Raw genomic sequence first — 24,221 nt, forward strand, 5'->3', positions numbered from 1 at the left:
CTATATTCATTATCTATTCCTTGCATACTTACTTCTTGATCTACAGTAGACTCGAGGTAGCTTTCAAAAGGAATATAATCCTAGGAGATACAGTGATAACGGTTGAGGTCACTCAAGTGGGAGGGAGGGAGGGAGGGAGGGAGAGAGGGAGAGAGGGAGAGAGAGAGAGAGAGAGAGAGAGAGAGAGAGAGAGAGAGAGAGAAGAGGCAGTTGCAAGTTCTTAGAATCTGAGTGTCTGACCAGACCCACATCAGGGCTTTGCTGCAGGGATGCGTGAAAGATAGAACTTCACTGAAATATGGACACACTGCACGTGTGCATCATCTTTGAGTGTGAAAGTGAAGGCCCTCCTATAATATACCACAGGGACTGGTGGGTCGTGTGTGTGGGTGTTTGTGTCTGTGTATGTCTGTGTGTATGTGTGTCTGTGTGTCTGTGTATGTCTGTGTGTGTCTATATGTATATAACTGTGTATGCATCTGTGTGTGTCTGTGTGTGCATCTCTGTGTCTGTGTGTGTCTACATCTGTTTGTGTGTCTGTGTGTGCATCTGTGTATGTCTGTGTGTGTCTGCGTGTATATATGTGTGTGTGTGTCCCTGTGTGTGTGTGTCTGTCTGCACGTGTGTGCATGTGTATATATGTGAGTGTCTGTGTGTGTTTTGGGCATGGAGCCCAGGGTCTGTACATGCTAAGCAAGCACTCTACCACTGAGCCATATCTCCAGCCCTGAGAACATCTCCCCCCTCCCCCCTTTATAGATCAGAAAATCAAGACTCAGTGATGAGAGTCTCATGGTAAATGACACTAAGGGTAGTTTTAGATGGAAAGCTTCACTCCTGCTCGAGAGAAGAACAAGCATTCTATGAAGAGGCTGTGTAGATGGTAACTGGAGTTGTGGGGGGAAGGGCGCAGAGTGACACCCGCCATTAGTAAAAGTGAGGACTCTGTCACTGGTTGAGAAACCCATGCAGGCGTCCTGGCTTTTCAAAGTCGGGTCACCCATACGGGAGCCCGGTGAGTCTGCAATATAAGGAACAGAAGCAGAGGGAAAATGGACATGCTAGTGTTGGCTGGAGAGGACAGGGGAATGCTGGGAAGATTTGCTACCAGGAGTCATGGTAGACTCTCAGAGGTCTTTGACCAGTTGTCACTACTGATGTTTAGATTCAGGTGCCCTGTGACTCAACTCTCTCAGGTCATGGAAAGCAATAGATGGGTGTGATACTCTTTTCTAGCCTCTATGGGCACTGCATACATGTGGTTCACAGACACACATCTGTGCAAGACACTCATACATAAAATAAGAATTAAGAAACAAGACGTGTGGGGAAGACACAGGGGACAGTGGGGAGCCCAGCTCTTCATGTCTGCTCTCAATGAAAGTGGTAAGAGTAGGGTGTGGGCTGAATGGACAATCTGTCAGCACCGTTAAGGCAATCAATGGGGGGAAAAACATGAAAGAGACAAGTTCCCGCTGGCTGTATGGCGTGAAGTGTTTCGTGATCTGACCGGAAGCATCACCTTTCTCTGGCCATGCATCCCCTTCAGCTAGCCCACATGCACTGAGCTCCCTCAGGAAGCTCCTTAACTCCCAGCACCCAAGAGGCTGTGGTATCCCTGCATCATACACCCAACTCCAGACCTGCCTGAACTATGATGCCGTACACACTCACCGAGAGACATACCCGCCTCTCCCTGTGGCACCTCATGGACCATTCTACAGCACTGCCCCTCACAGACTGCGCATGGTCAGGAAGGAATAGAATGAAATGGTTTTGAAATAGTTACGGCATTAAAATGTGACTCTGGGGTCTGGAGCGGTGAGTCATTTAGTAAAAGTGTTTGCTGCACGAACATGAAGGCCTGTGTTCAGATGCAGCATCCTGTAAAAGGTTGGGACAGTGTGGTGTGAGCCGTCATGACAGGTCATAACCCCAGAGCAGTGTGTGTCGGAGGAGTGTGTGAGTGTGTGTAAGTGTGTAAGAGTGTGAGTGAATGTCAGTGTGAGAGTGTGTGTGAGTGCATGTCAGTGTGTGAGTGTGTGTGTGAGTGAATGTCAGTGTGAGAGTGTGTGTGTGAGTGCATGTCAGTGTGTGAGTGTGTGTGTGAGTGCATGTCAGTGTGTGAGTGTGTGAATGTGTGAGTGTGAGAGAGTGAATGTGTGTGAGAGTGTGAGAGTTGTGAAAGTGTGTGTGAGATTGTGAGAGAGTTGTGAAAGTGTGTGTGAGATTGTGAGTGTGTGAGAGTGTGCAAGAATGTGCGAGTGTGAGATTGTGAGTGTGAGAGTGTGTGGGTGTTTGAGTGTGTGTGAGTGCATGAATGCATGTCAGTGTGTGTGAGTGTATATCAGTGTATGGGTGTGTGAGAGTGTGTTTGTGTTTGAGTGTGAGAGTGTATGTGAGTGTGTGAGAGTGTGTGTTTGCGAGTGTGAGTGTGTGTGAGTGTGTGAAAGTGTGTGCGTGTGAAATTGTGAGTGTGTTAGTGTGTGCGTGAGTGTGTGAGAATGTGTGAGTGTGAGATTGTGTGAGAGTGTATGGGTGTGTGAGAGTGTGTGTGAGAGAGTGTGCATGAACACATGTCAGTGTGTGGGTGTGTAAGAGTGTGTGAGTGTGTGGGTGTGTGAGTGTGAGAGTGTGTGTGAGTGTGTGAGCATGTGAGAGTGTGTGTTTGTGAATGTGTGAGTGTGTGAGTGTGTGTGTGAGTGTGTGAGTATATGTGAGGGGCCATGGCTGGAGATGGGAAGATGGCCACCAACCTAGTTCTACATTCAACGAGAGACCCTGTCTTAAGTGGGTGAGGTGGAAAATGATGGAACAGGGCACCTGATGTACTGGCTTCCTTGGGTGACACATACATGTGCATGCACACATGAACCATACTCATTTAAGAAGTTGGCGTCATTATAGAGTTTGATTTGGAAGATTGGAGTGTTCAAAGATGAATTTGGTGGCACAGGCACGATGGCACACTCGAAATTCAGAAAACATAGTGAAAAGACTAATGGAAGTTTCTGGAAATGTTTAAGAAAAGCTGAGGCAGGGATAGCCTGATCTTCGCCACAACTCCTATCCTGTCTTGGGGATGCGCGTGGCCACAGGAACATTGATTGCTTCACTGTTCTGTGCTTGATTCTTAGAGATCCAGGGCTCCCTAAGAGACGAGGAAAACGTTTCATCTGGGGCAGGAAGGTGAAGGCTGTGTGGAAACTGGTCCCTGAGGCAGCTGTTATTCCTGGGTTCTCTCCACCTTTGTGTTCCAGGAGCCTCCAGGACCGAATCCGGTTTTCCCATGGGCGTGAGTCAGACTGTAGGATAGCCTTTTCCTGGCTGTTTCCCTAACGGCCCTCCTGCATTCTCCTGCTTCCTGGCAAGGGTTCCTTAGGGGAATGGGAGAGAGTTCAGGTCTTCTTCCAGGAAGACTGTAAGTCACTAAGGTCAAGTCCCCAACAGCTGGGTCCTGCAGGAAGGCGGGGAGGGGGCGGGGCCGGGGCGGGGCCTGGAGCGGGGCCAGGGGCGGGAGGGGGCGGGGCCTCCGAAGCAGGCCGGCAGGTGAATAGGGAGGAGATAGGCTCAGTAACCTCAGATGCAAAGGAAAGGTGCTGAGATGCCTGGGGATGATGCTGCCCTATGTACCATTCCAGATGACAACTTAAAACTCTCCACAGAGCATTCTGTTGCCCACTTATAGAGCACCTGACTTCTGTTCCTCTGGAGCTGCAAAAGGCCACCAGGCTGTCCTTCCCTCAGCTCAGTGAGGAGAAACAGACAGGTGCACAGAGTTGGCCAAAGTGTTCACTATCACCATGGAAATGGTGTCCAGTGGTTCCAAGTTACAACTCCAGTATCAGCACAGCCCTGACTAGTACAACACAAACATTTCATGGGCAGTGGCCACAGACTCTATCACCAGAATTCATTGTATACTGTGGAGTGAAGCCATCTCCTGTGGTAGGAAAACACAGCAAGAACATCTCCACTGCTTTTCTGGGTTGGTTCCACGTGGTTAATTGGTCGTTACTGATCCCTCATTGCTTTCTTTAATCCACTCTAAATTGTCTCCTGGGGAGGAAGCAACAGCCACTGTGGTTAACAGGTATAGGCTTAGATTTTTCAAAATCTACTTTAATAAAGGTTTTCAAACACTTTGTTGCCCCTGCTAGCCCACCATCCAGAGGTAGGGGAGAAAAGGTGGTAACTAGGACAAGAGGGTGTGGACCTATTTAGAAGTAGTTCTTTGGAGGTGGTTTCCATCTCTGTTGTCAGGATACCAGCAGTCCAGTTCAAAAGTGCCACCAAACACAAATCAGCAGTGGTGGCAAGATCCAGCAGAAACTGCCAGGTCTCCAAAGAAACAACATGAGTCAGCAGGAGTGACCAGGACCAGCCAGAACGCCAGGAGTTCTCTGCCATGCCTCTCTCGACAAAGTGAAGATCAGGGAAGACAAGAGACCAATGCTATGCAAGTGCACTGTCCGTTGAGTCCTATTCATACTCTCTCCAAATATCACGTGTCCTCCCAAGGGTCTTGCATCAGCAAAACACCACGTGAGCCTGCGTCACGTGACACAATCAGATACTTTCACTTCAGACAGCACTTCAGCTTCACCTATGCCTAAGAGAAATAGCTATGCTGAAATTTAGATTGCGTGTGCATACATGTGATGTGCACAGGGGTTCACATGCCTCTGTATGTGTGTGTGCATGTGTGTGTGTGTGTGTGTGTGTGTGTGTGTAGACTAGAAGACAACCTGGACTCTCATTCTTTTAGTACCATCCACCTTTTTTTTCTTTTTTCTTTTTTTCGGAGCTGGGGACCGAACCCAGGGCCTTGCGCTCTACCACTGAGCTAAATCCCCAACCCCCCATCCACCTTTTAAAAACATTTATTTTCCCATTTGTTAATGTGTGCACACACACACCATGGCACTCCCGTAGAAGCCAAAGGACAACTCATGGGGACGTGGTTCTTGCCTTCCACCACGTGGGTCCCAGGAATCAAAGGAGATTGAACTCAAGCAGGCACCTTCGTGTGCTGAGTCATTTCGTTGGTCCCACCTCCTATTTGAGACAAAGGCTCTCCCCGGGCCTGTGTCTTGGTCTAGATGGCCACTGGAAACTCCAGGGAGACGCCATCATTACCGCCTCCCCAGCACTGGGATTATCAGCCTGTATCACAGCACATGGCTCTTTGTAATTTAAAGTGGGTTCTAGGCGTTGAGCTCAGGTCGTCATGCTTATAAGGCAAGCATTTCACCAGTCAAGCTATTTCCCCAGCCATATTTATTTCTTATTTATTTAGTCATTCATTCATTCATTCACTTACTATTTATCTTTATTCATTCATTCATTCATTCATTTACTATTTATTTACGTCTCTGTCCTTTGCAGAAAAGACTTCCCTCAAATGCCTGCTACTCATTATCTGTCTTACTGTGCTCAGGAGCACGGGATGAAAAGGACAAAGGCTGGGCCTGTCACGGTTGGCAGATGAGTTTCATATCAGTTAATCGTGCAGAAATCGCACTTCTTCATACGGGGACCCTGGGTGTGCCCATGGGAAGGCAGCTCTCTTGTCTTTCTCCTCCTCCATTCTTCCTGTCTTTGGCGTGAGTGTCTTAGGATCCCATTAGGATAGGCCAAGTACTGGCTTCCTGACACACACACACACACACACACACACACACACACACACACACACACTGCTTTTTGCTGACACTGACATCCCTGGGTTCAGTGTGAACTGACTGTGTCTCTCTCAGGCTCCTGCAAGTGCTGCCTCCTAACTCCTCAAGCACACTCTCTGACACTCACCACTCATGATCTGTTTCATCTTCCCAGCATGCAGCTCTCTTCCTCTCCTCCCCAGGGAAGGTTTACTTGGCCTTCAGAACTCAGGTGACACTGTTACCTCCTCTGGGAAGCCAACCTGTGCAAGGACGTCCCCATCTCTCACAACCCTTGTGTCCCCTTCTCGGTAACACCCTATGATTATGGCTTAGCTTCTTTTCTGTTGCTGTAACAAAATGCCTGAGGCTGTGTAGCATTATTATTACATAGCCCAATGTTACGGGTCATGGTGCCAGTGTTTGCTTGGCTTCTGCTATGAGTGTCAGGACAGGAGAGAAAATGGGAATGAACGAAAGAGAAACGTGGGGTAATAAAGACAGAAAGAGATGCCATGCTTGCTTTAGAGCCCCACATTGCTGTGGCTTATCCCATCTTGTGAGACGGAATATAATCCCACGAGACATAACCACCTTTCAACATGTTTTTGGAAAACACATCTCAGTCATGGAAGTCTCTTGGTTCTTTTAATCTGGGATCTTAACGCCTTCCTTTCCTTTCATCCTTCCTTCCTCCTGTCCTGTCCTGTCCTTCCTTCCTTCCTTCCTTCCTTCCTTCCTTCCTTCCTTCCTTCCTTCCTTCCTTCTATCTTTCCTTCCTTCCTTCCTTCCTTAAGTTGCTATTTCCGGGAATCTGTGACAGCAACACGATTAGTACCTAATACAATGAGAAAAGTAACCAAGGCACTGCTTTTGGGTCTGTGTTTATGACTGTGACACACCTTAAAAACCTGATTAGGCCCCTGGTGTGTGTGAAAGGCACCGCTGAGCAGTATTGAAAATTCTCCTACCCAAGAACTTACAAGGAAACCCAAGGAAATGGCTGGTAAAACTTGAACTTGGGGAAAGCCAAGCGCTTCCGATGCAGGAGAGGCGAGTCATGTGACAGGAGGATCGAGGATGAGCAAGATACAGGACAGCAGTGAGCAAACATGTCTGCCCTACTCACCAGTAACAGGCAAAGGGAGGAAGAGAGAGGCTGCAGTCATGCCAGGTCAGCCTTCCCCTCAGGGGGAAGCAGCTCTGGACATAGACCCTTTAGCCTTTTGTAGGCATTAGCCCACTGGACTGGGGACCCTGACGGTAGCCAGAGAATGAGGTGGTGACCCAAGGCAATGTCACAGCTCAGGGAGCTCCTGTAGTTTCGCTTAGATGTGTTTGTCTATGCTGGGCACAGGGAGGTGTTGGATCCCATGAAGCTTGAGTTACAGGCCTTTGTGAGCTCAGTCCACCCTGTGGATGCTGGGAACGCGGCTCTGGACTCTGGAAGAGCAGCACGCACACTTAACTACTGAGGCCCCTCCCTAGTTACATTTTTAGATAGGGTCTTGTGGCCTAGGGTAACCTCTAGCTCTGTGTGGCTGAGGGCAGCCCTCAAGTCCTGAGTCAGCAACCTCCTGAGTGCTGGGACTTACACATGTTCTGTGTCACACCCACTGTGTGCAGTGCAGGGGCTGAGTCTCCACCCACTGAGTCACGTCTCTAGCAGTGCTGAACAACTTCTCCCATGGCTGTGACTGGACGAGGTACCCCGAGTGACAATGGGGACAAACTCTTCAGAGGCCTGAGGGACAGATGCCAGCCTAGAGCTTGGGCGTCTGGCTTTCAACCTCCACAGTCAGGACCCAGACCAGGGGAGAGGCAATGTATCCGTGTAGAGCTTGTAAATGTAAAACTCCGCCTTACTTTGGATTTATTTAAAAGCCTTTCAAAGACCCGCTTTAGGGTGGAACTGGTGTGCAGACAGTGGACATTCTGGGCTCGCAAAGTTCCTTTTACTTTCATAATATGTTATCTTCACTGATGACACTGGCCATTGGTAAAGCACTACAGGCACGCCCAAGGGTGCTCCGGAAGGCTGTGCAACCAGAGGGGCCCACCTCAGAACTGGCTGTGCGGGTCTCAGGAGAAGGGAAGACACCATGAGCTGAAAGGTTCAGGAAACACAGAAGCACTCAGTGTCTGGTGGCCAAATGCCCTTTCGATGGAGTTCTGTAAGTCTACAGACATCCTACCCAGAACATACCTGGAATCCTCTGAAGATGGCCCATGAGAGCAACTGTCATGGAAATGCAGCCACCCGATTGTGAATCTCAGGGATCATAATTGATCAGGAGGGTCAGCTGCTCCTGACACCAGCATCCCATCCTCGATGTTGCTAGGGTTCTTGGAACTGAGTCTCAGGCAGAGAACAGAGTACTGTGGTCCTAAGTCAGGCTGTTTCTGAAAGACCAAAGGTGCCCTGACAGCCGGCTTTGGCTACAGACTTCTGGCAGCCTCGCTGAAGGCTCCACACGCTGTTCACCCTGCCTGTGAGTTCACCGAGGCCAAGCCTATTCCAGCCTGCGAGATAGCTCATCCCTGCTTCGAAAATCTTCTCTGAGGTCGTTCTTCCATACTCAGCTCTATCTTGGGGTCAGCATCTCAGACACCCTAGACACATGTAAAACTCACAAACATTTTACACACAAAAGCCTTAGCAGCTAAAGATCTGCCGCAAAACATAGGGGGAACAGAAGGATTATATAAAAACACCATATTTTAGTGTAACCCTCAGAAAGGCAGCCAAAAGTACCTGACAAAAATTAAAACCAACCATGAGACTTATGAATTCATAAACCATCAAACACCCTAATAAAACTTACAAGGAGCCGAGGAAGGGTTTCTACCATCACCCTACAGATGGAGATGGCTCAGAACTTAAGAGCACTTGCAGCTCCCACAGAGGACCCAGGTTCAGTTCCCAGCACCCGCGAATGGCAGCTCACAACCATTTGTTAACAGGGGATCTGGCTCCCTCTTCTGGCTTCTGTGGGCACTGCACACATGTGGTACACAGGCATACAATCAGGCAAAGCACTTATATATACAAAAAAATTTTAAGAAGGAAAAAGAAAACAAAACACGGAGAGGAACCCAGCAGACTTAATAGTGAAGTTACTGATGTTTTAAAATGTTAAGAAACAAATAAAAAAGTAACTCTAAGAGCTAATTTTGTGAAAGTTCTAGTCCTTTACTCTCAGACTTCATCTTGCTTGTGTCAAACACATATATACACATGTACACATGCACACACATGTGCACACACATGCACACAGACACATGCACACACATATGCATACACACGTACACACACGTACACATGTCTACACAAATGCACACACGTGCACACACACACACACACACACACACACACACACACGACTTGGCTCTCCCTCATCCTAGAACCATTGCAGGAGGCCATGGAACTTCAGTGTAAGAAGTTTAAAAGGACGTGCTCATTCCCTAACTCTGAACGCGAGATGATGTGAACTTTTAAAATAAAAAATTAATCTCATAAACCAGACATCTTCCCAGCTTTCTATCTCATGGCTACTGTGGTTTCAGTAGAATTAAGTGCCCAAGAACGTAATCCTCTGCCTCTCCTCCTCTTCTTATTCTCTCTCCTTCCTCCCTCTCCCCTTCTTTTCTTCCCCTTTCCCCTCCTTTTCCCTTCCTTCCTTTTCTCTGTTGAATGTGTCCCTGTAGCCGTGAGTTTTGTGACAGCTTTGGGTTTTGTCGTGAGGAAGGACTAATGGCAGCCTGGTTGTTTCAGAGGACTTTTGGGGAAAAGCCTTCTCCTCTCCACTCCTAGTTTGTTTTCTGTTGGCGTGCTAAAAGACTGAGTAAATCCAACTGTAGCTTGCGCTTGCTCTCTCTCCTCTCTCTCTCTCTCTCTCTCTCTCTCTCTCTCTCTCTCTGTGTGTGTGTGTGTGTGCGCGCGCGCGCGCATGCGAGAGAGAGAGAGAGAGAGAGAGAGAGAGAGAGAGAGAGAGAGAGACTCATTTCACCTTACACTTTATAGTCCATCATTGAGAGAGGTCAGGGTAGGAACCCCAGGCAGAACCTGGAAGCAGGAACTGAAGCAGCGACTGTGTAGGAACGAGGCTCGCTGACTTAATTCCCATTTCTTACAAGGCCCTGGAGTGGCACCACCTACAACAGGCTGGGCCCTCCCACCAATCATTAAGCAAGTAAGTATCCAACAGACTTCCCTGCAGGCTAGAGTTCCCTCTCCCCAGATGTCTCTAGTTGTATCAATTTGACGAAAACCCAAGCTGCGCAGCCCCCTCACTGAGGGTTTTATGAAATCTGTGGACATTGGCTTCTTCAATGCTATTCAAGCTGTCACCCTACTCCCTGCAAGGGAGAACTGTTGCCCCAGGTTAGCAGGTCACTTGCCCCTTACACTCAAAGGCTCACTCTATCTTGACCCAGATGTGTGCAGCACTGAGTGCTAAGTGACCAGTGGGGAGCTTCCTGGGTTGGGGATGGGCACTCACTGCTGTAGCACCCCAGCAAGTCCTCCCTCCCTGTGAGACGGGGACACTTGCACTGTGTCCCTGCATGTCCCACTCAGACCTCCCAGAGACGCTGCACTTGTGGGGGTATGTTTGCTTATTGTTCCCTGATGACCCTGGAGGACTAAGCTCTCATGCTGGCCATTCCCCTGCCCCCACCCCACCTGCTCCGTGTGTTTCTTTTAAATAAAACCCCTGTCAGTCTCGGAGCTCCTGCCCTGCTTCCATCCACAGAGACCAGAAGGCTGGCTGGTTTTCCAGAGGCTCAGGCGCTGCTACACACACACACACACACACACACACACACACACACACACACACACACACACCAGGTCCCCCACCGAAGCTCCGCTTTTTATTGTACTCTGTTCTGTTTCCGGTTTCCAGAGCCTGAATGAATCTCCAAGCTGACTGACTTCCTTTCCTTCTTGGCTGGAGGAGAAAAGGCTGAGCACAGATGGGCTTATCCACCAGCGCTTAGCATGACCAAGAAGCTCCACACTCAGCACCCGGACGACAGAGACCGTCCCGCACCAGTTCTGGTGACACTGGAAACCATATGTCACCTGCTCACCTGTACCCTGAACCCCACGTGATGTCCTGAGCATGGGAAACTGAGAATCCAATCCCCAGAGTGGCTGAGTTTCCTTCATTTCCTTTACTGAAGACAGGTCCCTGATGATTGGTTAGACATTCACAGTGCTGAGTTCCCTGGGTGAGCCCCTCAGGGAAAGTGAGGCGTGGGGCTTAGTGAATGATCAGTGCTCTCCTTCAGAAACAGGAAGGGTAAGGATACTCAGCACACCTGTGAGGAACCCATATGTGGAGCTGCTGCTTCCGTGTAGACACTGAAAATACAGGAAATAGGGTTATCTGGACAGCCGAGGAGAGGCATGTACGGCGGTTCATCGACACAGGTGCCATGGGCTTTATAGTGTGTGTTGGTATTCTGTCTAAGCTCCACCCCCACAGTTGCCTGGCAACAGCCAGGTATGCTCCGCCCCACAGTTGCCTGGAAACAGCCAGCTGTGCCTGACACTGTGTAAGGGTCTGCTTGCCCCCTCCTCGTTCTCTTTGCTCTTCTCTGCTCTCTTGCCCTCTTTGTCCCTGTCCCTTCTCTCCCCACCACCCCTCTTCCCTCCATGTGCCCATGCCGGCCATTGTTCCTCCCCCCCCCCCCCTACTCTTCTTCTCTCATTAAACCTCTCCACGTGGAACCATGTTGGTTTGATGTGCTTTGTCACGGCTCGAGCCGAGATTTCTACCCCAACAGTGTGTCTGTCAGGTACCATCAGGTCATCCTCAGAGACGTTTAATTGAGGTGGGGAGATCCACACTGAAGCTGGCAACGTCTCCCGGGCTGGATTCCTGGGACTGAACAGAGGGAGAGAGCAAGCTGGGAGCAGTGTTCACCTCTCTCGGCTTCCCAAGGATTCTGGGTGTCCAACTGCCTCATGCTCCAGCCACCAAGCTAGAACCACTGTTGTCTATCTGTTTGTCTTGTTTTCCTGCGGATGTCTGCATGTGTGTCTGTACACCACGTGCGTACAGTGCCCTTGCGGGCCAGAACAGAGTGTTGGATAAACCGGAACGGGAGTTAAAGGCAGTTGTCAGCTACGGTGTGAGTGCTGGGAACTGAATCTTGGTCCTCTGGAAGAACAGCCTGTGCTCTAACCACTGAGCATCAGCCCAGCACCTTCCCCTTGAGGGACTGGGCCCTTGAACCGTGAGTCAGACCAAACCTCCTCCCTTAGGTTGCTTCTGCCAGGCATTTTGTCACAGCAACAAGGAAAGGGACTAGATCACGTGTCGTGTCAGAGAGATTCCCTGGAAGCTGCCCACGGATACCACGGGCCTCCCCTCTCCCCTTTGTTCCTCCTGCTCATGGCTTCTCTCAGATTTTTATTATAAAAGGATAAAATATCTCCCCCACACGTCATGGAGGCCCATCGTGTGACCACCTTCTCTGGGTGCCCTTGAGTCTGGGGCCAGCTCCATAGATGCGCACCTGTGAGTCCCTCGTCTCTGGAACACCTGAAGGTCACTGTGACCTCAGACAGCCCAGAGACCTCATCGTCCAGCGTTTACTTAGCTGCATGTGCTTTCTCCTAGTCCAAGGTGTCAGGCCAGGAACCCACTGGCCCCTGAACATCCCGCAGTAGCTGGGATTCTTCCAACGCCTTCAAACTGTGTGCAAACCTTTCTGCCTGGGAATTTGCTTTCCAGAGGTGAGACTTCACCACGGTGTCCCTGCTTCACTCAAAGAGGCCTGCGGAGCTAGAAGACGGAAAACAGATGTTTCCTTGGCTCCTTTCCCCTCGTGATGTCCCATGAGACTCTACTAATATCTGCAGCTTCACCACCCAAGCCTAAGTAAGCACTGTCCACCCATCCATCCGGGGAGTATCGGGTAGGATTTCTGGCTGGGCCTAGGCCTGCAGCAGGAGGCTCCCACAGTCCTGCGGCGAGTGTAGCATACGCCCACGCGCGCGCGCGGTGTGATTGATGACTTCCAGAGACTTCTGGGTTTGCTGGGCGGTGCCGCAGATCGTTCGCTGCTTTTTACAATAACTGCTTTGATAAGAGAGTTCCGTCTGTCCCTGGAGATTTCTCAGAGGCGTCCTAAACTCCTCCCCGATTCCAGCCTCCCCCAGCCCTGTCTTGGAGGGGCAAGAGGGGTGCTTCCAGCTGGCAGAGGGTCCCTGCATCCTGTGAAATCTAGGAGGGCTGCCTGGAGTGGAAGTGGGCCTCATGGATGGCTGGAGGTGGAGCATCAGAAGACACTTCACATGGCAGGCGGCCTCTGGCACCGGCACCCCTCCCCCTACCTCAGTCTGGATCCTAACTCGCTACCAACAATATAGGATACCGCACACTTACCCTGTGGTTGCCTCATTCCAGACGCACATCTAACTCCAGCCTGATGTCATTCCTTGGCTATCACGTAGCTTTTTAACCAACACCTCGAATCCGATAGCGCATGCTACCAAACTCCCCGCCTCCTACTACAAACGGGCCTCTCTTCTGTGGGCTTCATGCAGATACATGTGGCCCTTCCCACTTCAGCTGGGCCAGCCTCTCCATGTCCTGCATCGTCCATAGATGCCTTCGCTGCTGTGACAGAGCAGGACACAGGCAACTTGAGTCCCTCTGGGCTTGCAACTTGCTGTGGTCCAGCCAACAAGACCGTGATGATATGATAGAGTATCAGGTATGATAGAGCTCACTGTGGTGGTGATGCCCTCTAGGGTCAAAGAAACATTTTGTTTTCTCCACAGATTAAAGAATTAAAAATGGGGAAGGAAGTGTCACGGAAAGTCTTGAGTCTGGTGGAGTCACTGTGTGATTCTGGGGTATCGGGGGTTCGCTTCTTGAGGTTCTAAGACATGAGAATAGACTCAAACAGAAGTTCGAGGTCAGTTTCTTAGAGTCTTAAGAGAAAAGTCCTCAGGGAAGGCAGACTGTAAATCCCCGAGGCTACCTGGAGGAGGAGACTGGATGAGAGAAGGACTAAAGCCATGTCGCTTACACTGGCGTGAAGGTTAGATCGCAGTAGTGAGGGAGGCTTTAGACTAAGAGTGAAGAAACTCACAGCACCAGAGACAGCATACCTAGGCTCTCTGCTCAGTATCCAAAAGAGACAGAAGAGGAGAGAAATGGAAAGGCACACCTTTCTGAGTCATGCCTTGGGGTTGGCCGATCTAGCCAAACCTCACTCCTCCTAGGGACGGCACACGGGAGAGCTCCGGAAGGGAGAACATTTGAGCTCCAGAAGGGAGAACATTTGTCTTAAGGTGAACCCGCCTTTCTAAGAGTGAGCCCTTCGTCCGGCTTCCTGGCCAACTGAACTAACTCTTACGGAAGAGACACAGGCACGCCCTCACCAAGAGGGAATCCCATCTTCACTGTGACAAGGGGAGTGTGTGACTGGGTCTCTGCGCATCCTGGTGGAACCGGAAGCTGGCAGCTCAGGTCAGAACAAAGGCGGGGTTATAAAGCTCAAAGCCCCTCCCCATCTCTGTGGCTCCACCTGGTAAAGGGTCCACAGCTTCCAGAAGCAGCACCATGGGATCAGGGCTCAAACATTTGAGCCTCAGGGGACATGCCACACCGCTGTATAGCCATTTTGTTGAAACAAACATTCCCTCCTGGTGGGTAGAGGGAGGCTTAGGACTTACAGGGACTGGGAGGCTCCTGAGAGTCACAAGACTCACCAGGCCCCTCCCTGGAGTTATAAAAGCTTGAATAATGGCTGCGGAGGGGAAGGCTTGTTGAGCCACCTGCCAGCCACGCAGGGGGCCTTAGGACACAGCCTGTACTGATCTCTGGTGCTGGTTTGGGCCTCTCACTGATGGAGCTGCCGAGTCATCTGTGTTCCCTTCGGTAACCCCAATAAACTCACGGGTTCCCAGAGCTAGACTGGGGTGGGATTGCTATTTTATTTTGTTCTGTTCTGTGGTTGATGCGCTATCTGGGGGAAAAAGACATTAGCTTCTGTCAGAAAAAGTCACACAGCCCACACCCAAGCCATTCTTAGCACATGGACTGGCTTTGTAAATCCTACTTCAAATAGACCTTGTCTGTCTGTCTGTCCGTCTGCCTGACAGAACTTAAACTCTAGCAAAACAAAGGCAGTTAATTAACAAACAGGACAAGGGTAGAGAAGGATGGCCAGTGGTAGCCGAGGGGCATGGACTTGTGGCAGTGACCATTGGGAGGTATGGCAGACACAGGGGATACTTTGGAGTCAGGATCAGTGACGGGTTTGGTAGGGCAGGGTTTGGGGGCCCCACTTGTCCACCTATCATATTCCTGCCCTTGTAAGGTCTTTTCTGAACATGACAGGGCTTGTGACTTGCTTCTAGCTGCCCACAGTGGAATGGTAGCTCCATGTTTACGTTATGTAAGTTCGTGCGTCTGCCTCACCAGCTGCCTCTCCCTGTACTCACCTTGCTCAATTTCATCAAGGGAGCTGCCATCTGGAGAAGCCCTTGTGGCAAGGAATGGGGTTTGGCCGGTAGCCAGCAAGGAGCTGGTGCTTCAGTCCAATAGCCCACAGGGATCTGAACTTTGCCAAGAACCATGGGGGAATGGTAGCCTGAGGCACAGCTGGGACCTCAGCCAGGCCCGGTCTTGTCTGCAGCCTTGTAAGAGATAGTTTAGCTGAGGAGAGGATGTGGTATGTGCCTGGCCCTTGGGGCCTCTCAGGTCAGGTGGCTCCAATAACATCCTCATGCAGCAGCCGGTAAGCACTGCCCGGGTGTGCAGACAGGCGGGGCCAGCGTGTTGTCTAGGTCTGAGCAACTGGATGGAGACGCAGTTCCTTCCGGGGGGTAGGGATGTCCAGGGAAGTGAGAGTCATGGGAGACAAGCACGGAGATACCAGTTAGGTGGTTGGACAGCTGTGCACAGAGCTCAGGGGATTCTGGTAAGCACTGGTCTGTAGGCCCCATTCAGTCCCCTCTGGTGCTTAAGATCATGGGGTCATCAGTGGACAAAGGCCCCTCCGTGGTGCTGTGCCAGTGTGGGATGGGCTCCTCTTCTGTGCTCCTCCCTGCTTCACTGGGACTTAGATCATCTCACGTCATACCACCCCTCCATGGCCCGACGTATAGTCTAGACTGGGTCCTCCCTCCTGCAGACTCTTCTCATGATTAATCCCCGATGGGACAGGACTTGAACATTTACAACCTTTTCCTGACATCCTGGCCTCCCACCCTGGTCCTGCAGCAAATGCTAAATATGGTCACAGGGCTCCTGTGGGAAAAGAAATGGGGATGGGTTGGGTTTGAACTGAGGATCATTAAGAGCTGTCCTGCCTTTGCGGTCACATGATGAGGCACTTTCTAAGATGGCTATCTCTAGCCTGTTTCTCTGTCACAGGAGCAAGAAACTTATCCCTAGTCCAGGCACTTGCTGGGCCTGACCTGTCCAGCCTTCCTTGGTGCCGTCCTGTGAGGGAACCACAGGTGGTGTACTCTAGAAGATTTCTGTTACCTGTGTGCTTCATGCTCACTGTGCAGTGTCAGCCACTTAGTCACAATTTGTAAGTTGAGACTCATGCAGGGGTTTGCATTGAAGTGCATAGTAACCTTTTCTGTTCATGGTTATATCATCAAAAGTGATTTGGTTTTGGCTTGGAAGAGAGCACGTATGTGTTAATACATACATTCTTGAGTTTAGGTGTGTGTGTATTTTCGTGTGTGTGTGTTTTTGTGTATGTACACGTGTGTGTTTATGTACATGTGTATTTGTGTGTGTAAGTACACGTGTGTGTTTGTGTGTTCATGTGTGTAAGGACATATGTGTGTTTGTATGTATATGTCAGATTTTTGCCATGGTGACCAAGTACAGGACGACAGAAAACTACTTAACAAAGGTTTGCTTTGGGGCTGGGGATTTAGCTCAGTGGTAGAGCGCTTGCCTAGGAAGCGCAAGGCCCTGGGTTTGGTCCCCAGCTCCGAAAAAAAGAACCAAAAAAAAAAAAAAAAACAAAAACAAACAAACAAAAAAACCCAAAGGTTTGCTTTGCTCCTAGTTTCAGAGGCATCAGTTCACAGTAGCAGGGGTGGGGTGGGGCGTGAGGGGATGGAGTAGCTCCCAGATGGCAGACAGGAACAGCACAGACAGAGCAGGGAGAAGCCAGGGCAAGACACAACGCACCTCGCACCTCGAGGTCTGCCTCTATGAGTGGAATTTTGGTTCCATCAGCGAGCTGTCATGACTGCCTTATCTCTGGAAATGTCTTCACCGGTGCAGCCAGAGGCCTGCTCTACACATTCCTGTGTGCCTCTCAATCCAACCAGGTGGGCAAGATTAAGCACCACAGTGTGTATGAGTACAAAATTACCACATAATGTTTATGCAAATATACCACACTTGCCTTTTTACCCAACGATGAGGCTGCTAGGGGGAAAAAAAAAAAACCTGTTTGTCAGGATCCAACTCCTGATAAAAACTCTTATGCTCGGAGAGAAGGTAGGGCCTAGTACCGGTGAAACCTCTGCCTGCCTGGAGCCTTCTATACAAAAACCTCACCAAGATGACTGCTTTTCTCTTCGGCCCCAGTTTCCCGTGGCAATGACTGGAGCATGTATTTTTGTGACACGCTTTGCCATGTGGTTTCCAATTCCACCAAAAATCAGTGGTAGAGAGCTTCAAAGTAGCAAAGAGTGACATCAGAAGTCATTAGATTCAGAGCAGACAAGCTACTTGATGCGGCCAGATGAACAGAGAGGGTCGGGTTCACCATTCCCACCCAGAACAGAAACACAGTGTGCCTGCTATCCAGTGGCAATGCAAGGTCGAATGTCTTAAACACTGTCCATTTAGGAAACCAGACAAATGAAAAAACACACTTCTACCCATGTCTACACCAACACAGCTGAACTACTGAAGCTTTTCACTTTGAACAGGCAGGACTTAATCACAGAATTTGGTGGCGGGAAGTGATTTACTCCTTGAAACAGAAATGCAAGGGGCTGGGCTGCAGCCCCCTGACATGGCAACAGGATTGGACCACACTTCACCTCCCAGTCCCTCATGATGCCAGGGACCCTTAGCAATGGAAAGGCAGATCTTTTGAAAGACTAAATTCACAGCAGTGAGGGAAGAGTATGGGTGACACTGAGATGCCCCGAAAAGACGGTGCGGTTTGAGAAGATAGAAAGCAGACAGGATTAAGGTGACAAGAGTTAAGGAAACATCAGACACGTGTTCCGAGATGCCAGGATGATAAGATCAGCTGCAGAGAAACCCCAATGCCCACTGCCAGCCACTACAGAAGCAGGGGAGGGGCCCTCTGGTGAGTAGGAAGGTAATTAAAGAGCTGTCTATGGAACCACTCAGCCAGTGGCTCCGAGTCCCGCCTCAGCCCAAGACCAAACCCACAGCAGCTTCCCATGTGATACTCACTAATCAGCTTATTCATTCTGGGGTATAAGTGGATGTGCACGATCGCCAGATATTTGGAAAGAAGCCATTTTAAAATCAGCTAGGGAGACAAGTCAGTTGGTAAAATGTGCTTGTATGGCAAGCATGTGGACCCAAGTTTGATCTCTACAACCTACCTTAAAAGCATGCATTGCAGCATGGACTTGTTCTGGGGACTCAGGGACAAGAGGACTCTTGCGGCTCCCTGGTTAGCGTGTCTAGCCAAGTCAGTGAACTCGAGAAACCCTGTCTCAAAAAGAAAGATAGTCGGAGCTGAAAAGATGGCTCGGCAGTTAAGAGCACTGTCTGTTCTTACAGAGGACGTGGGTTTGATTCCCAGCATTCATATGGCCACTCATGCTACCTGTAATTTTGGTTTCAGGGAATCCAGTGACTTCTTTTTGGCTTCCTTAGGCACTAGGTACACAAGTGGTACATACATATAGACAACACATACGCATACATACATACACATACACACACACACACATACACAATGAAAATAGAGGCTTAGCAGTTGAAAATACATGCCACTGTTGCAGAGGACCTGGGTTTGGTTCCCAGCACCCATACTGGGTGGCTCTCAACCACCTGCAACTCCTGCTCCAGGGACTCCAATACTCTTTACCGGCTGTGCACATACCCACCCAAGACACGCCATTAAAAACACATCTTTTGTTTGTGTGTTTTGTTTTCTCTGTGTAGCCTTGGCTATTCTGGAACTCATTCTGGAGACCAGGCTACCCTTGAAACTCACAGAGATCCACTGCACTCTGCCTCCCAAGTCCTGAGATCAAAACTGTGCACCACCACTGGCTAGGAAAACAAGTCTTTTTTTAAAGTGACGAAAGACACCTGCAAAACTTTTAAGAAAAATAAGGTAGAGACAGATGGAGGAAGACACCTGAGGTTGCCCCCCCCCCGAGCGCACACACACACATACACACACACACACACACACACACACACACACACAGAATGGAGTATATGTAAGCACATGTGTAAATATGAAAGAAAATCATTATAAAAGAAGGAAAGACAAAATATTAATCTTAGATTAAATAGACTAGGTATGTTAAAGAGGAACTTCTAAACTTCCCAGCTAATGTTCCCCAGGGGACAAGAGATGCAGTTGCACCATCAAACAAGATTAAGCAGCTATGGGACAGAAGCTAAAACCTAGGACCCTTCGGACGCGGGGCGGGACAGGGTGGGGCGGAGTGAGGCAAAGCGAGCCTTATGGATGGACAAGCAGAGTGGCTGCGCTCTGTCCTTCAGCACTCATTACTACCCTTTCTCGATCCGTAGACCTTGCAACACTTGAACCTTTTCTCTAGGATCCACATATGAAAGGGAATATGCTTACTTTTTTCTTTCTGAGTGCAGGCCAACAGGCTTAATGTACCTTCTGGATTCATCCATTTTCTATGTTTTATGACTCATTTTTCTTTAGAGCTGAGCGATAAACAGACAATTTGATTTGAGACACACCTGACACACACACTGTTCCTCCTCAACTTCTCTTCCACATAAACAAGATGGGACCCATTGCCCACTTAATACCAACCACAGCTGCCTGATGACCTCTGACCCTAAGTTCCACCTCATGGCCCACAGTCACACGGGCCCAGCTGAAGAGCACCGTGTGTGGAATAGTTTAGACCATTACTGTGTTGGCACACACACTCTCCCAGCAGCAGCAACATTTCTTTGTAGACATCCTGACAGTGACTTAGTATCTTCTCTCTATGTTGAGTATCTTGAGACTCTCCCCTCTCATGCCGAGCCACATTCTGAGTCTCGGATTTTCTCTGATCGACCTTTAAGTGGATTTGTCAAAGTCAGTTTCTCTGACTGACAGGTTTAGTTGAGGCTCCAATGCCAGGGGCTTTTCTGGAAATCCATCATAACGAATGTCTGTTTCTGATCACGGGTCAGGAGAAAGGCTAACGAGGACGTTGTATCTTGTATCTAAGAGGTGGGAGAGGTGGACGCATAGCTGAGATACTGCTAGAGTCTCCTAGACAGCCAGAACCCCAGACCATGAATCCACTGCTGCAACTGTAAACAGGATTTCAGAGACATCTGCCATCCCTCCATGCTTTTGAATTGTACTGCTATGTTTGTGTTGCTCTTTTTAATCTCACATCATGAGGTAGGAAAGATTATTTCTCATGTCTAGTTAAAGACGACTTTACAAAATCCTGCCTGTGATATTAAGTATTTAGAAACAAGGCAGAAGATTCTCTTAGTGGATTCCATCAAATCTCTTATTCTATCCTTAATGGAGGGGGAAAAATCTTGATTTAGGACTCCAGCTACCTACCAGCCCCATAGGTAGACTCACCAAAACTCCAGTCCTCCTTAGGAGCTCTAATGGGAATCCCCAGCCTGGGCAACAGCAAGTGGAGCTCTTGAGGCTCCACCCACCGGCTGGCTCTGTTCAGGCACTTCCTGCTTAGCCAACGAGAGTGTCCGTTCTGCAAACTCCACGAAGGGCAGGGAGGATGAACAGAGTTCTTCCTGCTGTGTGGAGGGGGTGAGAGGCATCTGCCAGGACTGTGTGCTTGGGGCATTCCTAGTGTTCATGAAGACATCTTACTGGGGCTTGCACTAGTGGTCATGACGACATCTTGCTGGGGGGCTTGCCCTGTTCATTTCTCCAGAGTGATTTCTACTTCCGACTCTCCGTGTTGACGATGATGTTGTTGTTACAGCCAAGAAGAGCTATGACAGGATCACTTGGGGATTCTTGGTTCTGGAAGTCTCTGCACCTGCTGCAGCCTTCAGGAAAGATAGCCAATGGCTTGTTAGAAATGCCCACGTTGGTTGTTGGCTCTGGCTTGGTGTAATTCCCCAGAGGCCGTGGATCAGTGTCCCTGAGCTTCTCATGGCTCAGTAAGGCAAGGCCATTTGAAAGGACAGACATTAGGTGATAGCTGGGGATCTACATGTCTGAATTCAGGGCAGGTCCATACTGCTCAGCACAGCACACCGCCACCTCTGTGATCACAGGAAGCATGGGGTCAGGACCATGCTTGTTCTAACAGAGAGAGCCTTCGGAAAACAGGCAGTGATATTGTTGGCTACCATTCCCACTGCTGAAACCATGTCTACAGCTCCAGGATTTCCTGAGCCACCCACCTTCCACTAGCAACCACCCAACTTCAAAGGGTTTCTTATTAGCATCCTCCCTGAACCTGTTACCTTTCACTCCACTGTGAACAAGGGCTGTCAGAGTAGAGGGCAAGAACGGTTGTAACCACAGTCGTTTAGAGTACAACAGAGTGCTGACCGCATATACGTAATGCTCGTGAAAGGGTGTGAAAGGGGTACCTGAGTTTAGATGAGGAGACTGGTTCCAGGGATGGACACATGTGAGGCTCTGGGGAAGGGATACAGCAGGTGTGTGGAGTGGTATTTAGCTCCCACACACACTTCCAGTCGGCATATTCCAGGAAGGACAGAGGGGAGGCATGCGAGGATTCAGGTGGAACAAACAGAAGACGCTGAAACAAGACAGCACTGGCAGCACGTCCCGGGGGGTACACGCACGTCCCAGGGGTAAACACTGTGACTCAAACTGTGGAGGGACTGGGAAGAGGAAGTCGCCAGAGGATGGGAACTGGGGCAGACAGCAGGCTGCTGCAGATCTGCCTTTTGTCTTGGGGATGACAGCAAGAGCAGCTCACCAGCTCTGCTGGCAGCCAGACTGAGCCAAACGTGGTTTCCCGCTCACTGGTGTAAAAAGGCCAACACCACTCCATACACATTGCTTTCTTTACTTGAAAAAGGCACCACGGAGTTGGGGGTATGGTGTCGATGGTAGAGTGCTTGCTTAGCATTCTAGAAACCCTCAGTGGTCCCATCCCCACATAACCACAGCACCACATAAACCAGATGTGGTGTATGCATCTGTAACTCCACCCCCCAGTCCTGGGGATAAGGCACAGGGGATCGGAAGTTCAAAACCACTTTGGGGCTATACGGCAAGGCTAAGGCCAGCATAGGTTATGCAAGACACTGTCTCAAACAAACAAAGTAAATACAACGAATAAAGATACCACTGAGCCGGGTGTGGCTCAGTGGCACAAAGCAGGTTACCGTTTGTGATGCCCAACGATATAAAACTGAAACAGAAAATCAAAGATTCTAGGTCTTTCCCTTTTTTTTGTTTTCAGTTTTTATTAGATTTATAGAGTGTCTGTGTGTCTGTGTAAGCCTGTGCCATGTGTGTGCTGGTGTCCAGGGGACCGAGGAAGACACTAACCCTAACCCTAACCCTAACCCTAACCTTACACTCCGGCGATGAGTGCTAGGACTTGAAGCCAGGTCCTCTGGAAGGGGAACAGTCACTCTTACCTACGAGCTATCTCTTCAGTCCCTACCATCTCTTCCTCCATTTCTTCCTCTCCCCCCTCTCTCCTCCTCTTCCTCTTTCTCGAAGAGAACTACCCGCTGGGTGTATAGTTCGGTTTCTTCATTCCCACCTCAGTCGTTGTACCTGATTCAGCAGACACATCTTGTTCAATCAAACCACACTTCCCCTTAACAGCAGCTGGCTCTTCTCTGAATGGAAGCACTGCTAGTGAGTATAATGCAGCCAGAAGTTTCTGCGTGTGAGACAGAGAGCTGCTGCACACTCGGGACATACCCCGCTCTGTCGGGAGGACTGGCCTACACTCGGGAGGCTGCCCACTGAGTCAGAAGACTGGTACATTCTACGTTTCTTCATTCTTTTCTTTGCAAGGAAACCTGGAATTAGTGTGTTGAGGCGATCGGATTTATGAGATGGAAATCAAATTCTAGGTAATGCACTGGGATCACGTGAAACCTCTAAGACGTGACTCCCGTGATGAGCATTTAGGAAGTCCTCAAAGCACATCAGCACTCTGAAGTGCAAGTGTATGACCCAGCATGACCTAGGAGTGATCCCTCCTTCACTGTGGTCCCCATGGCTTCCGGGAACAACGTACAAGCACCTGTGTCTGCAGATTCATCTGGAGCTGGCCCCGCCGTGCTAGAGAATGGCTGCCATGGTTATGTGCCATACTTTGCTTTGTCTGCCTTCCATCTTCTGCTTGGCTCAGCCTGAGTCATGTTTGTGCCCCCTGGGTCTCTCTGGCTAGCTGTGTGACAATTCCTTCAGTTAACCTACTTACCATGGAGGCCTGGGTGAGATGCTTAGGAATTGTTTCTTAGCTACCTGTCCTCTGCTTGCTTCCTAGGCCTCACAGTGTTTCTTGATCTCAAGGTAGAGTGAGGTTAAATCCATTGGCAGACTCTGTGCTCAAGGAAAGCATACGCAGTGTGAGTGCAGGGTGAGTCTTGCCTGCAAACTCTGGTGCACAGGACTTGGGTTGGTAATGTTGGTCCTCATGTCCCTGGCATACAAAGGACTGTAGGAATGGCTCAGGTACTAAAGTGCTTGGCCACATAAGCCTCCTCATCTCCCCTTTAAAGCTTGTAATCTCAACCAGTGAGAAGGTGGAGGCAGGATCCCTGGGTGAGTCAGCTATCTAGACCAACCAATTAGGAGAACTTTGGGTTAAGTTATATACCTGTCTGGATATATAAGGAGCAAAACAAAGACACCTGACAATAAAGGTAGCTTCCATCTATATGTATGTATGTGTGTATGTGCACTGGTACGTACATACAGACCTCACACAAACATCACACATACACATACATAACAGGTACACAGGCAGACCACAATATACATATACCACAAACACATACACCACAAACACATACACCATACATACACCCACTGATACATACACACAATACACACACTTTACACATACCACAGACACACACACATACTATATATACACCCACTGATACACACACAGCACAGATACTCACCACAGACACATACACTATTCACACACCCACTGATGCACACACATCACAGACACACCCACGTGCAGAGGAGCAGTAATTCTCCTAAGAAGCCTTACATGGCAAGTGGCTTGTTCTCCTTAAATTGGGAAAATATATCCTGTTGTTATTGTAAAAGGTCAGTGACTGCCACAGACTACAGAATGTGAGGGACAAGTTCAAAGCAGTCTTCGTGGGAACACGGGGTTTCCTGGACCCT

At 49.5% G+C, this 24,221-nt stretch overlaps 1 long non-coding RNA gene across 1 annotated transcript; it reads right to left on the reverse strand.

Annotated features, from left to right (window-relative positions):
- Positions 1-3,577: 3,577 nt before the first annotated feature.
- LOC120098601 (uncharacterized) lies at positions 3,578-11,242 on the reverse strand. The gene is made up of 3 exons (XR_005496970.2): positions 10,758-11,242; positions 7,870-8,276; positions 3,578-7,770 (listed from the first exon to the last, which is right to left on the reverse strand). It is a non-coding gene; the product is annotated as an uncharacterized LOC120098601 (long non-coding RNA).
- Positions 11,243-24,221: the final 12,979 nt, after the last annotated feature.

This window comes from Rattus norvegicus, chromosome 19, assembly GCF_036323735.1.
Source record: "Rattus norvegicus strain BN/NHsdMcwi chromosome 19, GRCr8, whole genome shotgun sequence".
NCBI classification, from domain to species: domain Eukaryota; kingdom Metazoa; phylum Chordata; class Mammalia; order Rodentia; family Muridae; genus Rattus; species Rattus norvegicus.